The following is a 17,050-nucleotide window of genomic DNA, read 5'->3' as shown; positions in this document are numbered from 1 at the left end:
GGTAACAAGGCTAGAAAGAGGCTACCTTCTCACAGTCATAAAAATGAAGTACCTTTATTTTTAGTATATCTGTGTATTGTGTTTTCTTATGATATTGTGCATGTGACACCAGTGGTATAGTAGGAGCTTTGCATGTCTCCTAGTCCAGCCTAAGCTGCTCTGCTATAGCTACCTTCTATCAGCCTAAGCTGCTGGAAACACCTCTTCTACACTAATAAGGGATAACTGGACCTGGCACAAGGTGTAAGTACCTCTGGTACCCACTACAAGCCAGGCCAGCCTCCTACAGATGGTTGGAGGTGTATGTGTGCAAACAGGTATGTTTCACCTTGGTCTGACATACTTCTTTCCTGTTTTGTCCCCCCCCACCCTTCTGTGCTCTTGTGTGCTTTAGCATCATCTGGCGAGGGAGCTGAGGCACCGGCGAGTGGGGATGCTGCAGCCTACGGTTCTGTCACAGTGTCCTTTCCTCGGGGTCTGCACGTTACTGAACAAAAGGCCCATCTCCCGGCGTCACCAACTCAGAAAGCTATTATAGCACAGAGTTATGATGAAGCCAGTCGGGGGAAGGGAATTAGGCTAGGAAACTGCAGGGAGAGAGATCTGAAAAGAAATGGTTAGAAAAAATATGCACTTACTTATTCATAGCAGTATAACTCATCAATAGACTCTTGACTAAAGGGGTCTCCGTGATATCAGATTGAGACCCCTTTTGAAGTGAGGGCAAAGCCCCTTCTTTGAATCATGGAACAAGAACAAACTACAACCTCAGAACCAAGAGATGGCAAGAGCTTTGGACTATGATCATACTCTGAACATCTGTGCATTCATAACATAAACCTTTGATCATGGCCTAGAAAATCTCAAAGAATTAAGTGTGCTTTTCACGTATCATGCTTTCCAAAAAACAATGAAAACTATAATTTGCTTATCTCCAAAAATGCTTTCACATTCACAGCTATAAAGCCGGAAAGTTTTACTCATTGAACTTGAAGTGCTTTGATCCTTATGTCAGATAGCGCTTTGATTTGTTTCATCTGAAGCGCTACGCTCGTTATGCCAAGGGGCGCCTTACTCATGTGGCCTGAATTACTTTGATTGTTGTGCCAAGGGTGTTTTCCTCATGTGGACTGAAGCACTTTGATTGTGGTGCCAAGGGCGCTTTACTCACGTGGACTGAAGCGCTTTGATTGTGGTGCCAAGGGCGCTTTACTCATGTGGACTGAAGCGCTTTAATTACTGTGCCAAGGGCGCTTTCCTCATGTGGACTGAAGGGCTTTGATTGCCGCGCCAAGGGTGCTTTACATGTGTGTCCTGAAGGGCTTTGCTCGTTGCACTAAGGGGCGCTCTACTTCTGTGCTCTGAAGCGCTTTAATCGTCGCACCAAGGCTGCTTTACTCTGAAAACTCTTTGCTTGTTGTGCTAAGGAGTACTTTACTTTTTGGAAGTAACAACTCCCTTCAAGATTTGGCTCATCAAGACCTTACCGCTACGAGTACGACCTACTCGTATCTGAATTCACCATGGAAACAAGGACACTCCGATTTGCCATCCATCTGCCATGCAGGAAATCTGCTCTTCTTCAGAGGAACCCCCACGAGGTCTGACTGCATCGAAGTCTTCAAAATAGTGAGCAACATGCTTGGGTGTGGCTGGGCTTTATAGGCCTGCCACACCCCAAGATGGCTGCTGCCTCTAAAAACATGGGAATTGTGGTCCCTTCATGGAATAGCACTGATAAGTGCATCTTGTCCACCAATGTCCTGAACCTGCAGCTTTATGAGCTTTGCCACAGGGCAGACGTCGCTGATGGCCACTTTTGGAACAAGAGGGGATGACAAGTGGTGTGCATAAAGCACCACAAAGCTGCGCAGTGGGGTTTAGGGCGGGACCTGGACCGTGCAAGGCTTTATTCCTGACATTACACCCCTCTGCCAAGCACGGTCCAGGGCCCGGTTTATCAGGATGGAGGAGGTGAAATCGTCGCACCAAACGTGGTGCATGGACATGTCTTGCAGGTTCCCAAGAGTCTAAAATAGATCGCACCTCATACTCCCAATGACCTTGGACTAATAGGGGAGCAGGTTGTGTGACGCTTGAGGGAGTAGCAGGTTTAAGAAGCGAAGTGTGAAACACCGGATGAATTTTCAAAGACGATGGTAATTTTTGTTTATATGTTACTGGGTTTACTTGTCGTAGTACTTCATAGGGCCCTATGAACTTTGGATAAAACATATTTTTATTTTTTAATACAAAGTTTTTCATGGATAACCAAACTCTATCTTTGTCTGTATACTGAGGACCAGGCTGGTGTTTTTTGTCATATTGCATTTTATATTTTTTCTTTGCTTGATTAAGATTTGTTTGCAATTGTGAATGTACTTTTTTCATGTGTGTTAGCATGCCCATGACTGCTGGAGTGGTTTGAGTAGAAGCAGGTAACATAACTGGCAAAATGTGCGGATGACACCCATATAAACCATAGAAAGGAGTTGAGTTTATTGAAGAGTGGTGAGAGTTATTATAAGCCAGTTCTGCAAGCCACAAAAGATCCAGCCAGGTTTTAGGAGACTTCGTTGCGTAACATCGTAAATATTGTTTCAGAGTTTGGTTTAGTCTCTCTGTTTGACCATCAGTTTGTGGATGATAACTAGTAGATAAAGTCGAATAAATTCATAAAGCCTTGCAACATTGTTGCCAAAAACGTGCAGAAAATTGTGTGCCTCTATCAGAGAGGATGACTCTTGGAAGTCCGTGAAGGCGAACTATATTTTCTAAGATGATAGTTGCTTAGGTGCCGGAGGTTGGGAGCCCTTTACAAGTAATGAAGTGAGCATATTTGGTAAGGCTGTCCACCACCACTAGAATGGTTGTAAATTGTTTTATTTGAGGAAGACCAGTAATAAAATCCATAGAGATATGTTCCCAAGGGTGATTGGGAATAGGTAGAGGTATCAGTAGACCTTTGGGCTTGCTATGTTCGCTTTTGTATCTTGCACATGCTTCATATGATTGTAGCATTTGCTTAAGGTCATGAACGAATGTAGGCCACCAAAAATACCTTTTATGAGTTCTATTGTTTTTTGAGGACCTGGGTGACCTGCCAGAGGATGACTGTGTAACCAATGAAAAGCTATCTCTCTTAACTCCTCAGTAGGCAGGAATACTCGAGATTCGTGTAGAGGTAAGCTTTGTTGAATGGACCTTTTGGTGTCTTGTTGTAACCACTCTTGCCACTTGGTGATATGAAAATGATTAAGAATGAGATCAAAGAAATTCTCGGCAGCTACTGTAGGAGGCTGGCCTGGTTTGTAGTGGGTACCAAGGGGTACTTACACTCTGTACCAGGTCCAGTTATCCCTTATTAGTGTAGAAGAGGTGTTTCTAGCAGCTTAGGCTGGTAGAAGGTAGCTATAGCAGAGCAGCTTAGGCTGAACTTGAGACATGCAAAGCTCCTACTATACCACTGGTGTCATATGCACAATATCATAAGAAAACACAATACACAGATATACTAAAAATAAAGGTACTTTATTTTTATGACAATATGCCAAAAGTATCTCAGTGAGTACCCTCAGTATGAGGATGCCAAATATACACAAGATATATGTAAACAATACCAAAAATATGCAGTAATAGCAAAAGGAAGTAATGCAAGCAATGTAAAGTTACAGTGAATTTCAATAGGAGCACATAGGTATAGGGGCAACACAAACCATATACTCCAAAAGTGGAATGCAAACCACGAATGGACCCCAAACCTATGTGAGCTTGTAGAGGGTCGCTGGGACTGTAAGATAACTGGACCTGGTACAGAGTGTAAGTACCCCTTGGTACCCACTACAAGCCAGGCCAGCCTCCTACATTGGTTGTGCAGCGGTGGGATAAGTACTTGTAACTACTTACCACTTTGTCATATTGTAATTTTCATAAGAGAATAATATACAAAACAAGTTCAGTGTATGTACACCTAACCAAAACGTTTTGCTTTTCTTCTCTTACACTAGCTGCTAAGTGCTGAAAAGTACTCCTAAACTTTCAAAAAGTTTCAACAGATTTTTTTCATGTTCCTTAAAAAGTACTGAAACTTTTTCTTTCTTTTATCTGTCTCTAAACCTTTTTCTATCATGTCTGGTGTAGGAACTCCCCTTAATTTGGTCAGTACAACTTATGACCACCTTAACTTTAAGAGCCTAAGGAGTCTCTGCATTGAGAGAGGTTTAGTGGTAGGTAAGAACCCTTCTAGAGGGTTACTGTCTAATATGCTTATTGAGAATGATAAGGCCCAGGGTGGCACCTCATCCGAAAAGTTGATAGATAGCTCACACTCTGACTCAGGGGAGCCCCTTGAGAGAGTGTTACAGGGTTCCCTTCTTAATCTGCCCCTTAGCAGACCACCTAGCAATGCTGGTAGTAATAGAAGCTCCCATCACAGTAGGGATGTTTTTGTTCCTGGAGGCCAGGTTGTTAGGGTGCCAACTGTTAGGGACAGGTCTCCCTCTGCTCATTCAAATCTTTCTTCTGTGTCAAAACATTCCCAACCCACCCACCCTGATGAGAAGATGTTAGAAAGGGAACTCAATAAGTTGAGAGTGGAAGAGACCAGGCTGAAGCTTAAACAGCAACAGCTGGCTCTAGACAGGGAATCCCTAGACTTAGAAAAAGAGAGACAGAGGTTGGGGTTTGGACCCCATGGTGGCAGCAGCAGTATTCCTGATAGCAATCCTGTGAAAGAACATGATTCTAGGAATCTGCACAAGATAGTTCCCCCTTACAAGGAGGGGGATGACATTAACAAGTGGTTTGCTGCACTTGAGAGGGCCTGTATGGTACAGGGGGTCCCTCAAAGACAGTGGGCTGCTATCCTATGGCTATCTTTCAGTGGAAAGGGTAGGGATAGGCTCCTTACTGTGAAGGAAAGTGATGCCAATAATTTTACAGTTTTGAAGAATGCACTCTTGGATGGATTTGGCTTAACCACTGAACAATACAGGATTAAGTTCAGAGAAACCAAAAAAGAGTCCTCACAAGACTGGGTAGACTTTGTTGACCATTCAGTGAAGGCTTTGGAGGGGTGGTTACATGGCAGTAAAGTTTCTGACTATGAAAGCCTGTACAATCTAATCCTGAGAGAGCATATTCTGAATAACTGTGTGTCTGATTTGTTACACCAATTTCTAGTGGACTCAGATCTGACCTCTCCCCAAGAATTGGGAAAGAAGGCAGACAAGTGGGTCAGAACAAGGGTGAACATAAAAGTTCATACAGGGGGTGACAATGATGGCAAGAAGAAAGATGGTGAGAAATCTCAGGATAAGCATGGGGATAAGGGTAAAACCAAAGATCCTTCTTTAAATCCTAAACACTCTTCAGGGGGTGGGGATAAAACAAATTCATCCTCTTCTTCACAACATACACACATTAAAAAGCCTTGGTGCTTTGTGTGTAAAAATAAAGGCCATAGGCCAGGGGATAAATCCTGTCCAGGTAAACCCCCTGAGCCTATCACCACTAATACATCAAACTCTAGTGCCCCTAGCAGTAGTGGTAATAGTGGTGGGACTGCTGGCAACAGTCAAACTAAGGGTGTAGTTGGTTTCACTTATGGGTCCATCATAGAAACTGGGGTAGTCAGTCCCAAGACAGTTTGTGTCACACCTAGTGGCATTGGCCTTGCCACACTGGCTGCTTGTCCCCTTACAATGGATAAGTACAGGCAGACAGTAAATGGTGTTGAGGCCCAGGCCTACAGGGACACAGGTGCCAGTATCACTTTGGTGACTGAAAACCTAGTGGCTCCTGAACAACACATTACTGGACAACAGTACAAGATTATTGATGTCCATAACGCCACCAAGTTTCTTCCCTTAGCTTAGTATAAAGTGCACCTATAACCCCCAGAGAGCACAGAAGTCGTGATAGGGGGTTTCTGCAAGGAAGACCAACACCAGCAAAGCAACAACAGTGGATTTCCGGACCTTAGTACCTGTGAAACAAGGGGACCAAGTCCAAGAGTCGCAACAATGTCGAGAGTGGGCAGATGCCCAGGAAATGCCAGCTGAGGGTGCAAAGAAGCTGCCACTGGATGGTAGAAGCTGTGGATTCTACAAGAACGAAGAGGGCTAGAAACTTACCCTTTGGAGGATGGATGTCCCACGTCGTGAAGAACCTTGCAGAGGTGTTCCCACACAGAAAGACTGCAAACAAGCCTTGCTAGCTGCAAGGGTCACGGTTAGGGATTTTGGATGCTGCTGTGGCCCAGGAGGGACCAGGATGTCGCCACTTGGATGAGGAGACAGAGGGGGCACCCAGCAAGTCAGGGAGCCCTCACAGAAGCAGGCAGCACCCGCAGAAGTACCAGAACAGGCACTTGGAAGAGGAGTCCACCCGAAGACACAAAAGGGAGTCCCACGACGCTGGGGGACAACTCAGAAGGTTGTGCACTGCAGGTTAGAGTGTCGGGGACCCAGGCTTGGCTGTGCACGAAGGAAATCCTGGAAGAGTGCACAGGAGCCGGAGCAGCTGCAAATTACATGGTACCCAGCAATGCAGTCTAGCGTGGGGAGGCAAGGACTTACCTCCACCAAACTTGAACTGAAGAGTCACTGGATTGTGGGAGTCACTTGGACAGAGTTGCTGAGTTCCAGGGACAACGCTTGTCGTGCTGAGAGGGGACCCAGAGGACCGGTGATGCAGTCTTTTGTTGCCTGCGGTTGCAGGGGGAAGATTCCGTCATCCCGTGGGAGATTTCTTCAGAGCTCCTGGTGCAGAAAGGAGGCAGGCTACCCCCAGAGCATGCACCACCAGGAAACAGCCGAGAAGGCGGCAGGATCAGCGATACAAGGTTGCAGTAGTCGTCTTTGCTACTTTGTTGCGGTTTTGCAGGCATCCTGAGCAGTCAGCGGTCGATCCTTTGGCAGAAGGTGAAGAGAGAAATGCAGAGGAACTCCCCAAAGCAGAGACCCTAAATAGCCAGAAAAGGAGGTTTGGCTACCTAGGAAGGAGGATAGGCTAGTAAGAAAGGTAAGAGCCTATCAGAAGGAGTCTCTGACGTCACCTGATGGCACTGGCCACTCAGAGCAGTCCAGTGTGCCAGCAACACCTCTGTTTCCAAGGTGGCAGAGGTCTGGAGCACACTGGAGGAGCTCCTGGGCACCTCCCCTGGGAGGTGCAGGTCAAGGGAGTGGTCACTCCCCTTTCCTTTGTCCAGTTTCGTGCCAGAGCAGGGCCGGGGGATCCCTGAACCGGTGTAGACTGGCTTATGCAGAGATGGGCACCATCTGTGCCCATCAAAGCATTTCCAGAGGCTGGGGGAGGCTACTCCTCCCCAGCCCTGACACCTTTTTCCAAAGGGAGAGGGTGTAACACCCTCTCTCTGAGGAAGTCCTTTGTTCTACCTTCCTGGGCCAGGCCTGACTTGACCCCAGGAGGGTAGAAACCTGTCTGAGGGGTTGGCAGCAGCAGCAGCTGCAGTGAAACCCTGGGAAAGGCAGTTTGGCAGTACCCGGGTTCTGTGCTAGAGACCCGGAGGATCATGGAATTGTCCCCCCAAGCCAGAATGGCATTGGGGTGACAATTCCATGATCTTAGACATGTTACATGGCCATGTTCGGAGTTACCATTGTGATGCTATACATAGGTAGTGACCTATGTATAGTGCACGCGTGAAATGGTGTCCCGCACTCACAAAGTCTAGGGAATTTGCCCTGAATGATGTGGGGGCACCTTGGCTAGTGCCAGGGTGCCCACACACTAAGTAACTTTGCACCCAACCTTCACCAGGTGAAGGTTAGACATATAGGTGACTTATAAGTTAGTTATGTGCAGTGTAAAATGGCTGTGAAATAATGTGGGCATTATTTCACTCAGGCTGCAGTGGCAGGCCTGTGTAAGAATTGTCAGAGCTCCCGATGGGTGGCAAAAGAAATGCTGCAGCCCATAGGGATCTCCTGGAACCCCAATACCCTGGGTACCTCAGTACCATATACTAGGGAATTATAAGGGTGTTCCAGTATGCCAATGTGAATTGGTAAAATTGGTCACTAGCCTGTTAGTGACAATTTGTAAAGCAGAGAGAGCATAACCACTGAGGTTCTGGTTAGCAGAGCTTCAGTGAGACAGTTAGGCATCACACAGGGAACACATACATATAGGCCACAAAGTTATGAGCACTGGGGTTCTGGCTAGCAGGGTCCCAGTGACACAGAACAAACATACTGAAAACATAGGGGGTGATTCTAACCCCGGCGGTCTTAGACCGCCGGGGCCAGGGTCGGCGGGAGCACCGCCGACAGACCGGCGGTGCCCCGCAGGGCATTCTGACCGCGGCGCTTTGGCCGCGGTCAGTGCAGGAAAACCGGCGGTCTCCCGCCGGTTTTCCGCTGCCCGTTGGAATCCTCCAAGGCGGCGCAGCTTGCTGCGCCGCCGAGGGGATTCCGACCCCCCCTACCGCCATCCAGTTCCCGGCGGTCCGCCCGCCGGGAACCGGATGGCGGTAGGGGGGGTCGCGGGGCCCCTGGGGGCCCCTGCAGTGCCCATGCCACTGGCATGGGCACTGCAGGGGCCCCCGTAAGAGGGCCCCTAAATGTATTTCACTGTCTGCTGCGCAGACAGTGAAATACGCGACGGGTGCAACTGCACCCGTCGCACAGCTTCCACTCCGCCGGCTCGATTCCGAGCCGGCTTCATCGTGGAAGCCTCTTTCCCGCTGGGCTGGCGGGCGGCCTGAAGGCGGCCGCCCGCCAGCCCAGCGGGAATGTCAGAATTACCGCCGCGGTCTTTCAACCGCGGAACGGTAACCTGACGGCGGGACTTTGGCGGGCGGCCTCCGCCGCCCGCCAAGGTAAGAATGAGGGCCATAGTGTTTTCACTATGAGCACTGGGCTCTGGCTAGCAGGATCCCAGTGAGACAGTGAAAACACCCTGACATACACTCACAAACAGGCCAAAAGTGGGGGTAACAAGGCTAGAAAGAGGCTACTTTCTCACAATCATATCGAGCACAGGTTCCATTCATGGGAATACACAGTACAACGGTCATTCTACCACCGCTGTCTGGTTCCAGAGAAAATTGCTTTGTTTCAATTGACAACATCAGATTGGACCATGCAGACAATGTTGCACAGTAGACCATGAGGATTCCTGAGTAGTTCCCTCGCCTCTCTCACTATTCCACAGGATATACTTCCTTAAGCACTCAACAATACGTCTACATGCAGCAATGCTACAATTGTCTCCCTGGGCTTGGGGAGGGTGGAGAATGAATTTTTTATGATTCCTGTCACTGCTTCACCACGATGTAGAGATTTACTATTCTAATGCAACAGAAACAAATGACATTTTTATTAGGAAACACCAACTTTGGATACATCTGCCAGTTCTGCAGCGGCTCCAGTTTTTGCACAAACTGCTTCTGGTTACTTTGTTGACATTAGCAGATGCAACGTAAGCTTTACAGCTGGCTTAAAAACAATTATTTGGTTAGTCCATGGAATTATCCATGGATACTACTGATAGTGCTTTCTTTTCTGCTTTGGATTGGTTTTGTCATTGTTTCCTTTCTGCTCATAAATGGTCACTATCTTCCCGAACGCTCTGCTTTTGCACTGGTGGATGAGATTTTAACTCTTTGCCAGTCTTTCCATAAGGTCCGAAGAGATTTGCCCCTTGTGAACATTTCAGCCTCTCCGCTTCCTGATGGGATTGTTTGGGATAAAGTACCATACAATATATTCAGACCTACAGAAGTCATTCAAATTCCATATGTGTATACAGTATCTATGCATAATGTTATTACACAAGGGGCTGTTTCTGATGACTGGGATGTCAAAACAGTTGATTCTATGCATTCTGAGCTTGAGTATTACACTGTATTTGAAAGTGAAGATGGATGTATGACCACAGCGAATTACAGGTAAATATTCTGTTATCATCATTATGGACATTACTTTCTGCACCAAGCTGGTACTCCCAGATCAGTTTGTAATTACATACAGTGGGAACATGGTCCAATTCCCCCAGTGGAAAGTTCCAAAACATATACAGAAAAGTTTGCATATTTTACTGGGTATGATGCTAAGAATGCTGACACATACTATTTCAAATTACCTCCCTCTTAAGCAAGGATAATATTGTTAATTGACACAAAATTGATTTATTCAAATTCCTTTGTCTCACAGCTGGCTATTTAAGGTTATGGGATTTGGAAAAATACAATTGATGTGAAGAGTGTGTGGGGGACACAAGATTGGCACATAGAGAGCAGGGAAGCTTTGTTTAGAGCTTGCCTTAATCCTTTGCAAATTATATTCTTAAATTACACTGTCCAGCAAACAACTTGCCTTGGGTTAGCAAAAATATAAGAGTTGAATGCGCCCAGTATACCAATACCAGCTAAATTTGACAATTGGCGGATGCTTTTAAATGTCACAGAAGAGCAGAGCAATAATTGGGTTCAGAATGGTACCTTTACTTCATCACTTTCACGTCCCAACGGATGGTTATTGTGGCCAGTGGACACAAGTGCACATTTTGTGAACCCCACATGGGGTTTCTGAGCAGGCTGACCAGACCCTCGTTACTTCACAGCTCAACACTCGGATATCGTCACACCATACAGTGTGGACAAACTGTGTAAATAGTGGTTACGCACTTCTACATTAACAGCTGTAAAAGATTACCTTACTTTTCTTTCAGAAGACATTGACTTACAAGATTACTTGTTAGGTCCCAGAAAGCCTCGCTCACAATGTTATTGTACGCCATTTATAATGAAATAGGGAAGCTTTCACAAATGGAAGCTATAGCCTGCGTGAGGCAGATTGATAAGTAAAACATGAAAAAGGCTCTAACTGTTGTCGATAATGGTATGGCCACTTTGTCCAACCGCATTTACACACTAAACAACATTGTCTTGTATGCAATTGACATTATTAAAAATGGCATGTCACTTTTACATCACGGGCATAGTCAGTTTAGGTGCATTATGCAGGTGGGTTCGACATTGCAAGTTCTCAAGAGTGGCTGTGTGCCTTGGCAGCACATTAACCCCGGCAAGTTATTTGTATCATTTAATTTTTTTTTAATGAGACAGCAACAGATAATGGCTAAAAAGGAAGCAAGTTACATCATGCTTAACATCGAAGAGTTAGAAAAGTTGCCTTTAAGTTTCATTGACAGTATGGTTAATACATGAAGTGATTAATCTGCCAATTTGGACACTTAAGCTCATTGATTGTTTGAAACATTTTCCTGTAGGCAGGTTTGAATGGTTTGGGGATAGTTACATTCATTAGGTGTAGTAGCTTCCTTTCGATTACAAATGTTTGAATGGCAAGACAGAGGTCTTCCTTAGTAGAAGCAAATGTGAGATTTCAGTTAGTCATTCTATGATTTGTAAACAGGAGTCCTTGCACGGCACTTGCAAAGCGGCCACGGAGAACTTGGCTTGCCATCTGAAGGGTATTCCTATTTCTTTGATTCACTCAGCACTTCAAACCTTTTTGAATGGAAGTTATATGATGCTGAGTGATGAAGGCTGTTGCGGAATGAAGTCTGGATTTGCCTACACAATTTCGGTTTCCAAAATTGTAACTTGCTGCGGCTTTTTGTTATTTCCTTCAACACTAGAGATAACAGCAGCAGAAATGTGCCTGCACATTGCTGCTTCAAATGCAAAGTTTGACAAGCTGAGCAGACTAAAGACGTTACTGTTGTAAAAACATGTGGCTCTGATATCAGTCAGAGAGATCTATGACCTCCAAGTAACAAGGTCATCTGCAGAGATACAGTCCCTTGTAATGGTGAGCAGGGTTTTTAATGCATCTAATATTGCGGGGATTGTGCACTTTTTGTTGGTTCTGGATTTGTTAGCCCCTTCCAGACTGTATTTGGAGTCATAGCTTCAGCCATCCATTCAAGTCAAGAAAGCTTTATTCGCTGCGCTTCAGCAGCATAAAAGCACATCACAAATAAAACAATTAATATTAAATAATACATTAAAATATGTTAAAATCGGCTAAAAAGCGGAAACAAGTTCTTCACCTTAAAACACCAGCAGCAAAAAGGCAAACATCAGTGTTGGAAATCAACTGGACAATCTTTTTCTTAAAAACAACACCTGCCAAATAACATTTGCAACAGTGTAGCACACCAAAGGTTACTGCAGCTGCTGTAAAAATGACAGTGCTGGCTTACAATGACGAAGATTCATAGATTTGAGCAGCAGTCCAAGGAGCTTTCAAGGAGCTAAATAGGCATGCGAATTACACTTGGGAGGGAAACTCACCATCAGGGGGATGATGTTGAAGTGAAACCTTGTGAGAATAAAGCGGTGTTGCCTATTCTGTATTTCACACAAATAGGGTTGAATCCCTTCCTGATAAGGAATATGCCTATACTTTTGAACCGAACATTTGTCCAGATTAGACGCAGCTCACACCGACCTCCTCCAAGCCACAAACTTCTCTTTCAAACTCTTCTTGGAAAAAGAGCTACAAATATTAGGGGAGGTGAAGAACTATAAAAGTCCGATCTGCTCTAACACTGATTTACCATAAGCAAGCCATGGGATATTAAGGGCTTCATCCACAGCCAAAGAATATATTATAATCAAATGATTCAAAAGAACAGTTTCCTTTGCCCAGATAGCCCACCACAGATATAGCAGAGCTAATTTAATTTTATCCTCAATATAGGGCGTGCCAAGCTCCTCATGATACAAAAATGTGGAGCACCCTTGTGGCACCACTATCACGTGTCTAATAAAAGAGTTTTCAGCTCGCTGAATCGGACCCAGTGCAACCCTTCCCCATATGCATGCCCCACAGCAGGCCACTGAAGCAAACTTAAACTCATAGACAGACATGGGCTCTTTCACTGGAGTTGCACCTAATTTCTTTCAAAAGCGCTGTGGCCCCATTACAGATCTTTCTAACAGTGCCGCTCTGTTTTCCACTATCAGTTTCCATGCGGCTTTGGTGTCAAATAAAACCCCCAGATAGGCAAAGGAAGGTGTCTCTTCAATTCTAAGATTCTTAATATAAAAACATGGGGACTTTTTTGAGCGCTTCCCACATCTCATTATAAATGTCTTCTTCGCATTAACCTTAAGATCAAGTAGATCTGTAAAACGAATATAGTCATCAATTAGGCTCCGCACACAAGGGCTATCTCTGGGCCTAGAGGCAAGTACTGTGTCAATTCTGTTTATATACAAGGAAAAAGAAACAGGACACATCCTTGCCTCACACCCCGCCTAATCTCAAAAGAGCTTGTGCACTCCCCGTCTGTGCCATAACGTACAGAGGCTTTGGTCCCTGTGTACAGTTACCTAATGAAGGCAATAATTGCCTCCTCTACACCCATCTCAGGCATAATACCCCAAAGTTTCAAATGGGTTACACAATCAAAGGCAGCTGATAGGTCCATAAAAGCCATGAACACTGTGCCTTGCTTGACCAAAGTATACTTAGAAATAACTAAGCTCAAATTCAAACATTGGTCAATGTTTCCCATTCCCTTTTTGAAACCATATTGTGTATCATCAAAGATAAAATTGAATTGCGCCCACTCTTCCAGCCTATGAAGCAAAATTCGGGCTGTGACTTTAACCATAGCGTCCAAAAATGAGATGGGCCTATGATTCACTGGGAGGGCTCTGTCACCTTTTTTGTAAATCTGCACAACAATAGATCCCAACCAGGGCATGGGAAAGCCAACATTTGCAAATGCATTAAAAACATTGTCTAATAGCCGGGCCCACAGATCCTGGCAATCCATAAAGAGATCCACAGGGGCACCCACAAAGCAGTTTTTACTTCTTCAAGGTCAAACAACAGGGGCGGGGAAGACACCAAGACTGCCAGTTGCGACCACCACCCCTGTGAGGATGAGTACAAATTATAAAACTGCTCCACCCATTGCGCTGCCGGTACATGCACGTCCGTAGAGTAATCAGAGTTTTCTTTGAAATACAAGGAGTTCACAACCTTCCAAAAAGACACACACACTTTTAGCTGACTTGCTTGCTTAAGATCATCCCACGCCTTCACCCTTATCTCTTTAACCCGGGTCATCCTGGCCAACCGGTACTCTACCCTGGCTTGTCGAATCTGCGAGCTATCGCTAGGCTCCGCGTGCAGGGCCTTATGAAGTCTGGCAAGAGCCTTTGTGCAAGAAGAATCAAACCACCCCCAGCATTAAGCTTCTTCGTCTTAACAGGGGAAGTCAGTGATTCACTAATGACCTTAATAATTCCCCCAAAAGCCTCCTTGATCATGCTGGAATCTGCATCTGAGTCTAAACATATGGATAAGGCTTCATGATTATAGTGCAGGAGTGATGGAAGGAAGTCAGCGCTATTTATTCTGGACCACTTAATAGTGAAGCCAGTTTTCTTCACAAGTAGGGTTGTAATCTAGTTTGGGTCCTGGGCTTAGCCAGATCCGCCCTCCTTAAAACTGCAAGACACTAAAGCGTGGTCACTAAAGCTATACAGAGTGGTCTGAAAATCTCCCAATAGCTCCCGACTAGCTCAAAACGAAAGATGTATCCAATGATTGTTAGACGGATTCTGCCTGAAAAAGTTGGCAGCAAATGACCCCCAACCCATCTCCGTTCAGCATGCTTAGGTTAAATTTGGCAATAAACCCATTAAGAGCATTACCATAAACATCATGTTTATAATGGGTTAAGGGGTCTTCTCTACATTCCCTAAAACCAAAATTGGAGACCCTAGACATAGGACAGTAATAAGCATTAAAATCCCCTACCCAAACAATCTCTACCGGGTTTTGGATGCAATTTATAGGGCCTTGGATTCTATTCCCCAATTCGTGAAAGACAAGATGGGCAGAGCCATCAAAAACATTGTTATTATTATAATAATTATTAGCAACAGATCCCAGCCTAAGTTAAGCGCGAATAGGATAAATTGAAAGCAGGGGGAGCCAGTGCAGAGTTTAGTGGTTTTCTCAACAAAGGCATTGCTTACAAACGTTACCAACCCTCCCTTGCCCTGCCTTAACTGGTGGGGCAGTCTGAGACACAAAATGACTGACACCCATTCAATTCATGCAAATCAGTTGCCAATGTTTCTTAGAAACAGATGATGTGAAACTCTGCCACCAAATCCACCCATACAGGATCGTTCATCTTCCCCCCTGGCAATGTTCCATGATAAGGTCTTCACCACTGATGAATCGGTGTGAACAGCTACACTAGGCCTCTGCCTTACTAGGACCAAGGGCTCCATGGGAGGAGAGGGCACGATAACTGGCCTCACAGAGAGTCAATCACAACCCTCCAACCTCTCCAAAATATCATATCTGTTTGGAGGGGACCCCCACAGGGGAAAACCAACTGACCACAATTGGCTCACAGAAACTCTCTGGCCTCCCCTCTCATTGTATACAACGGGGTCATGAGGCCTATAAAATAAACCTAAGGGCAAGGCACAAATTCTGGTCTGCTGATTACTAGAGGATGAGAGTAGCTGAAATAAATTGGCCACCAACCCAGCAGCATCAAAATTAACAACAACACAGTCTCTTGAAATCACCTTGGGGGCCACACCCACCCAGTCTCCCCCATCTAGCCATCGAAATATGGGGTAATATGTCATGCATCTTCAAGGACTTCGTAGACAGCCAATGTGCGGACTTAACAATCAGCTGCTTAGTGGACTCAGACTGGTCCAGCCTTAAGCAATGTACATTTGGCAGGATAATCACATACAGGGTAGAAGCTGGAATTAACTGGAGACTTATATGATCTTTACTCTTCCTCCGGGCTAAAAAGTCAGCAAGCCCCTTGAACGTACTCAAGGGACATTGCAAGCATCTTCCCTGATCACCTTCCTCCTGAAGGGCACTCCCCGCAGGGACAGTAGCCACATCCTGGGAATGGCTATGTACCGCATTACACTCAGGTATACTAGGCCCATGACCCCCCCATCTGAGAGGACACATCCCCCACCCTCCCAACCACAGGTCGCTCCCAATCCTGACTTCTAATGGGGACTGTGGGTGCAGTACTGGACCACAAACACCCGCAAGGGTGATGACCACCGCCCACTCAATTGAGTGTGGCCACTGCCAACACATTGACCTGACCTCAGTTCTGGGTGCAGGGGCCTTGACGCGTTGAAAAGCACGCTCACTGAGCTATCCACTCTTATGCACCGAGTAAGGTGGACCCTCTGGGTAAAGTCCCACCACAGGGGTCAGCCTCCTGCTGGCTGCAATCGTTTCCTATAAAGGGGGCAAGTACCCAGAGTTGCCGCGTGGGCTCTCATTATCCTAAATGAGACTACTGGATTTCTAGGCAGCAGGATCGTTCACGGTGCGGGGGACTGAGTCTGACCCACTTGGAAGGACCTCTGTCACCCTAAACCTGGTTTTGCTCCAGCTAACTAGCAGTGCCTCATTTCTCCCAAGGGGAAGAGATGATTGGGCAGCTGAGCGCATGACATCTTTGGAACTTCTCAGGGAAGTCGTGGTCACTCAGATCCAAACCAGCTCTCTCATTTACAGTATGATCTCATATACAAATGGCAAAGGCAGTTTAAGTTTTATATAATGTTTTAATAAAATGACTGCATTTTAGATATTAAGGCGTGAGCCGCAATAACCAGAACCATACAACACAGTAGGATTGAAATAGTAACGAGGAGAGTAAAACATAAGAATAACGCTATCATGGTGTTAACAATTTCTACTCTCTCTCAGCTAATTCTATTTCGAGCACTGCATGTTAAGCTTCTAACTTGCATTTCAGATTCCCTGGGAAGACATCAACCCTCATACCTGAGCAAAGGCCTGTGATCTGGTTCAGCATCTGCAACGAGGCAGTCAGCGTCTAGTTGTGGTTCCCTGGTCGGAATCTCCCTCTCCCTCGTATTGGGACAAGGAAGTGTTTTTATAACTAACATGTCAGCGTGGTCACAAAATGTCCCTACACAAGAACGCCAAAGACTAAACTCCTACCACGTCTATCGGCAATCTACCAGACTGTAACCTTGACTGAAGCACAGAGTGAGCAAGAATGTGTT

Source organism: Pleurodeles waltl, chromosome 10 (assembly GCF_031143425.1).
Source record: "Pleurodeles waltl isolate 20211129_DDA chromosome 10, aPleWal1.hap1.20221129, whole genome shotgun sequence".
In the NCBI taxonomy this organism is placed as follows: Eukaryota; Metazoa; Chordata; class Amphibia; order Caudata; family Salamandridae; genus Pleurodeles; species Pleurodeles waltl.
Note: the sequence above shows the minus strand (reverse complement) of the source record.